This window comes from Rhinatrema bivittatum, chromosome 16 (genome assembly GCF_901001135.1).
Source record: "Rhinatrema bivittatum chromosome 16, aRhiBiv1.1, whole genome shotgun sequence".
Taxonomy (NCBI): Eukaryota; Metazoa; Chordata; class Amphibia; order Gymnophiona; family Rhinatrematidae; genus Rhinatrema; species Rhinatrema bivittatum.
Genome location: NC_042630.1, coordinates 4,077,605 through 4,083,588, shown reverse-complemented (window position 1 = coordinate 4,083,588; position 5,984 = coordinate 4,077,605).

The following is a 5,984-nucleotide window of genomic DNA, read 5'->3' as shown; positions in this document are numbered from 1 at the left end:
TCTCGTGCTTCATGGTGGAAACTACAAGGTATATTTTCAGCTGCTGTGTGGCTTGGCTAATTAACCAGATATCCTTATCCAGCTATCTAGCAGGGTACATTCATTCAGCAGTGCAGTTGCATCACTGAATATACCCAGCTATTTTAAAATTTGCTGGATATGTTTATCTGGCTAACTTTAGGGCAGGTTAGCAGCATGAGCAGACTTAGCTGGATAACTTATCTTGCTAACTTTGGTCCTTTCCAGAATGCCCCCGAATTATCCAGCTAGAATTTAGCAAGATAACGAGCTGAAAAGTCTGGTTTTTCCATTTAGACGGGTAACCTTTAAGTTATCCATCTAAATGGCTTTTCAATATGGACCTCAATGAGGCTGATATGCAGAGCTACTTAGCCAGATAAGCAGTGATTTATCCTGCTAAGAGGTGATGGCTGAATATCTGGTCCCCCTTCATCAGCCACCATTTAGCCAGATAAGTAGTTAGCTGGATAAGTGGTAGGCAGGACGTGGACAGATTGGGGAGGAGCTATTTATTCATCTAACTTTGCTGGATAAATAGTGATAATCAAACTTATCCAGTTAAAATAGATGGGTAAGTAAGACAGATCTAAAGTTAATCGGATAAGACTTATCCAGTTAACTTTAAACTTCTCCAAGTAAACTCACAGGCACTTCTGTGCTGTTGAATATCCCGTGTGAATTATCTGGATAAGTCTTATCCAGCTAACTCACTTACGGGCCGATACAGTAAAGCGCGGCCGTGTTTGCGCGTTTTTTAACCCGCTTTGGAATCACGTTTTGAACGCATAAGATGTACCCGTGATTCAGTATCAGCTTTTACGCATCCTTAGCGCTTGCCGAAAAAGATGCGTATCCCTTTCCGCCCGCTGCATGTATATGATATGTTAATGATCGGATTAGCTATTCCCCCCGATACAGTAACATGCGCCCAAATTATCGCCTTTTTAACCTGTTTATTTACCGCATCTTTAACCTCAATATTTACCCCCTACCCTGACCCTGGCATTAGTGTGGTGTTCAGTCAGCTTCATACTGGACAGCGCCATGGAAAGAGGCAGGAACGTCCATGAACAGAAGTCGCGATCTTGGACGTCCAGCCAGGCGCTCTAGGCAGCGGCCATGGACGTTGGAAGGCAGCAGGGCCTCCGATCATGGACGCCCGGATAGAGGCAGGAAGGTCCATGAACGGAAGCCCTGACCTTGGACGTCTGGCTGGGCGCTCAAGGCAGTGGCCATGAACGTCCATGAACAGAAGTCGCGATCTTGGACGTCCAGCCAGGCGCTCTAGGCAGCGGCCATGGACGTTGGAAGGCAGCAGGGCCTCCGATCATGGACGCCCGGATAGAGGCAGGAAGGTCCATGAACGGAAGCCCTGACCTTGGACATCCGGCCAGGTGCTCAAGGCAGCAGCCATGGATGTTGGAAGGCAGCGGGGCCTCCGATCATGGATGCCCGGATAGAGGCGGGAAGGTCCATGAATGGAAGCCCCAACCTTGGACGTCCGGCCAGGCGTCCAGACGTGGAAGGTTGGGGGTGGCCTCCGAACAAGAGGACGTCCGGATGCTCAGGGCAGTGGCCCGGTGTCCATGCGGGGTCTGTACAAAAGAACCATTCACTTACCTGGTGGAATGACATTTGAAATGACAGGTACCAGTGCACATTGGATACTGTATAGGTGCTGCATACCGCTCTATACAGTAAAATGGATTGTAAACGCCTACCACTTCATTGACATGCTTTGGACGCTCGTTTGCCACCGCTTAGATTTGCGTCTAATTTGAATACTGATTCGAGCGGCTTGTGAACCAAAATGTGTACGCGTCAAACAAGCGAGCGCCCGGCACTGCCGCACTTTTTCTTACGCGTCCGTACTGTATCGGCCCATTACAGAGTCATTCATCAAATTGTGATGGGCCGTTATCGCGTTCATTAGGGCACTATCACATGTGATAACGCCCTAATGAATGCGATAACTACCACATCACGATTTGAAAATGTTAAGTTAGAGAAAGGGGAGGAGTTGGGTGGGGTTTCATTAAATTATCACCCTCAGTAGCACTGGAAATAGCTACAGCTTTTTCATTAGCACTACGGGGAAATAGTGTGCAATGCAGCCGCAACTGCTTCAGGCAAAAACGCACTGCTGCAATGTGGCCGTTTGCTCACTATCGCCTTTGCCCCTTCTTTTTTCACTGCTCATCATTCCACTATAATTATAGTATATATATATATATATAATTATAGTGGAATGAGTAATCTAGGGGAATGATTAATCTAGGGGTTAGCCAGATATCTTTCAATATCTATCCCAGTTCTTAATTTCATAGTAATAATTATACACAGGTTATGGAGGTTCTAAGATGCACACAAAACTGAAAAGAAGTTGGCATGTGCTCACTAAAATTAATGTCAATGAATGGAAAACATATGTAAACAAGGTGTTTTAACATGCATTCTTAAAGTTTCACCAACTTGCACCCTAAAAAGGTTTAATACAGGTTTGATTGCATGGGTCCCCTAGTAGATGATTCCCAATAAAGACCAATTCATCAATCTAGTTTGTCCAGTAATTAAGGTCCATACTGGTAAGGAAATATCCCAGCTGCTACCTGTACAAGCTTCATCATTCAAGGTACACTATTTACGACCATTTAGAAAATTTCATGCATTCTGCCATGAACTGTGAATAATTTGGATAAGTTACTCTTGATAATTAGTTGGTAATACATATTCTAAAAAAATGCACAAACTAAAGTTTACTTGAATCTCTGCCATGTGATCTACAATTTGTCAGCATAAACCTCACGGATCCTTTCCCGTGGGACAAGAAGTAAGTATAAATACTTCTGAGAGCTGAGGATTACCAGCTCAGAGCATGGAAAGTCCAATCCCCTATGTTGAAGGTAAGGTTGCTACAATTTATTACTGAATATCTGAAGCACCAATAATGGCGATAAGACAGAGATTTCAAACAGGAGAGAAAAGTGCTAAGGAGCTTACAACCTGATAGAATGCAGAAGTAACAAAGGGATCATAAGAAGGGAAGCACAGTGTTAGAACATAAGAACATAAGAAATTGCCGTGCTGGGTCAGACCAAGGGTCCATCAAGCTCAGCATCCTGTTTCCAACAGATGCAAGACGAGTGTAGACAAAGAAAACCTGCCGCCCCCTTGCTGAGACCCTACTGCTTGAGTAAGGTAGAGTAGATCCTGCCACTTCCTACAAAGGCTAGAAATTGGAGTAAGAGAACATTCAGAGCCTGCAATTTTGACACAAACCCTTCTAAAGTTTATTATAAGACAGAGAAGAAAATGAGAAAATTGTTGAAATAATCATGTGAAGAATGTGCCATTGATGCCAGAATAAGACATAAAGTATTAATTTTCTTATACAAATTAATAAATATCACCAAAGTCCTCGTGGTTAGGTGCAATGCAAAGAGTGTACACATTTTCAAAGCAAAGGATTGCTGGAAATAGCAGCTACCCACCAAGATCACCTGGGAGAGATTACAGACCGTGCTTTCCCAGCAGCTGCTCCAATTCTCTGGAACACTCTGCCAGAGTACCTAAGAATAATTACCGATATTCATGTATTTAAGAAAGCCTTACAGACATAGCTGTTTCAACAATCATTTGAAATCAATAGCTGAAGAAGCAAGCAATTTAATATGTATGATCAAACTTCTTCTTTGGGATATTGCAATATCGCAGATGAGGATATGCAAATCGAAAATTCAAAATAAATTTTGTGAGTTTAGTCTGTTTTGTTCATTAGTATTGTTTTAATTTTAATTATGTACGTTTATCCTTAATTTTGTAAACGACCATGTTCATTGCAGTGCATGCTGTAGAAATGGTTTTAAATAAATAACAAATCCACTGGGAATCACCCAAAGTTAACCAAAAGATTTAACAAATTCCAGATAGAAATTCTGGACATGGAGGGATCTCTCTGTCTCTTCACTTCCTATTACCACATTACTCTTTCCTATCATTGAAAGCAGAGCAGCAGGAGGAAATGGAGCTGAATCTGCAATTGATTTTGTTGTGGATGACCCCGTTCCTAAACTCCATACATACACAGTAACATAGTAATGACGGCTGAAAAGGACCAAATGGGCCATTCAGTCTGCCCGGCAAGCTTATGGTAGTATCTGCCGCTCCGTGCAGGTTACCCCAAGTTTCTCTTAAGGGTAGCAACTGCCGTTCCATGCAGTTATCCCCAAGCCTTATGATAACCCATAAACAATTTACTGCTAGCAACATTTTCACTGGGTGATGCAACTGGAGGCTGGGGCTTGCGAGTTGGATAGAGACCTCCTCGCCATCCTTTCTTGTAGATTTGAACGTACCGTGCTGTTTAGAAATATTATTTTAATTTGTAAAAATAATGAGGAGGTCTAGAAGACATATTGGTCATGGTGAGAGCTAGAATTAGAATAAACTGTGAAGCCTTTCATTGGACCAATGCTAAAGGATGTCGGACATCAGAGAAAGGGACTTCTCACGCACTGCAATATCTTTCTGTAATGGCCCAAAGCATCACATCCCATTCAGATGTGGAGAGAGTGTTTGCAATCATAACATTCACAGTCGCATCTCATTGTATCCTGACAATTGTTATCAGCCAAATGTAATTTACTAAGTGGCTGGACTCAACCTCTTGGAAAATTTTGAAGACGTGAAAGTTTTGTCCCAGACATAAATTTGGCAGTGAGAAAAACCATCACCAACCCCATTCTATCCACGAAAAGATGCAGAAATACCCACTCTAGGGCCCTTACCCCAGCCTTAAATATAGCACTGTTTGCAGTGAAAATGGACTCTGTCAGGATAAATCTTACGAATCTCAGCTGTGACTTTATTTATTTATTTGAGAGACTCACAGTCCACTTACTCAATGTGAGATGAAGAGTCCCCAACATCTCTCAGCTGCCTGCACGCAATGCAGGATTTCATTAATTCACCACATAAAAAAGGATCTTGTAGGGCGGTGCTAGGGATTTAGAGCTGTAACATGAAGTTATAAAGAACTCTATGCACATTGGGGACGATTTTCAAACTGAGCACAGAAGTGTAACAACTGCCGGTACTTTTTACGTGAGGATTTTATGCAAATATTCAAAGACACAAACTTCCCTTTGAAAACTGATTCAGAGAAAGCACCCTGCACAGACCTGCACCCGCTCTTTGTGGGTCCTTTCTCATATACTCTCAACTTTAAAAGTAATCTGAACTGCAGGATAGCCTCTCCTATACGCGCAGACCCGCACTAGGGCTGTAACTTTACGCATAGACTGGGCGAGCCAATTTCAAAGACCCCCATTTCCATGTGTATGCCACAAATACTTGCCTACGTTACACCAAATTTCCAAGCAGACATGCAGGCAGACGATCACTTTCAAAACAATCCCCAGCAAATCTATCCCAGGCAGATTAAATCTGTTATTTGGTGCACTCAAAAATGGTCTTGGAAATGTATGCAAAAACAGTTGGCTTTTACAGAGTATTTCTGGCAGTCCAAACCCCTCACCATCTCCGCCCCCAGGAACACCTGCTCCCGGTCCAATTATGTGTGAGCATGGCACACGCACATGAGTTTATCTGCATCAGGCAGGCAATTTTGTAAACGATCACTTCTCTGCATAAAACATAAGACTAGGGGGCACTCCATGAAGTTAGCATGGGGCACATTTAAAACTAATCGGAGAAAGTTCTTTTTCACTCAACGCACAATTAAACTCTGGAATTTGTTGCCAGAGGATGTGGTTAGTGCAGTTAGTGTAGCTGTGTTTAAAAAAGGATTGGATAAGTTCTTGGAGGAGAAGTCCATTACCTGCTATTAATCAAGTTTACTTAGGGAATAGCCACTGCTATTAATTGCATCAGTAGCATGGGATCTTCTTAGTTTTTGGGTACTTGCCAGGTTCTTGAGGCCTGGTTTGGCCTCTGTTGGAAAC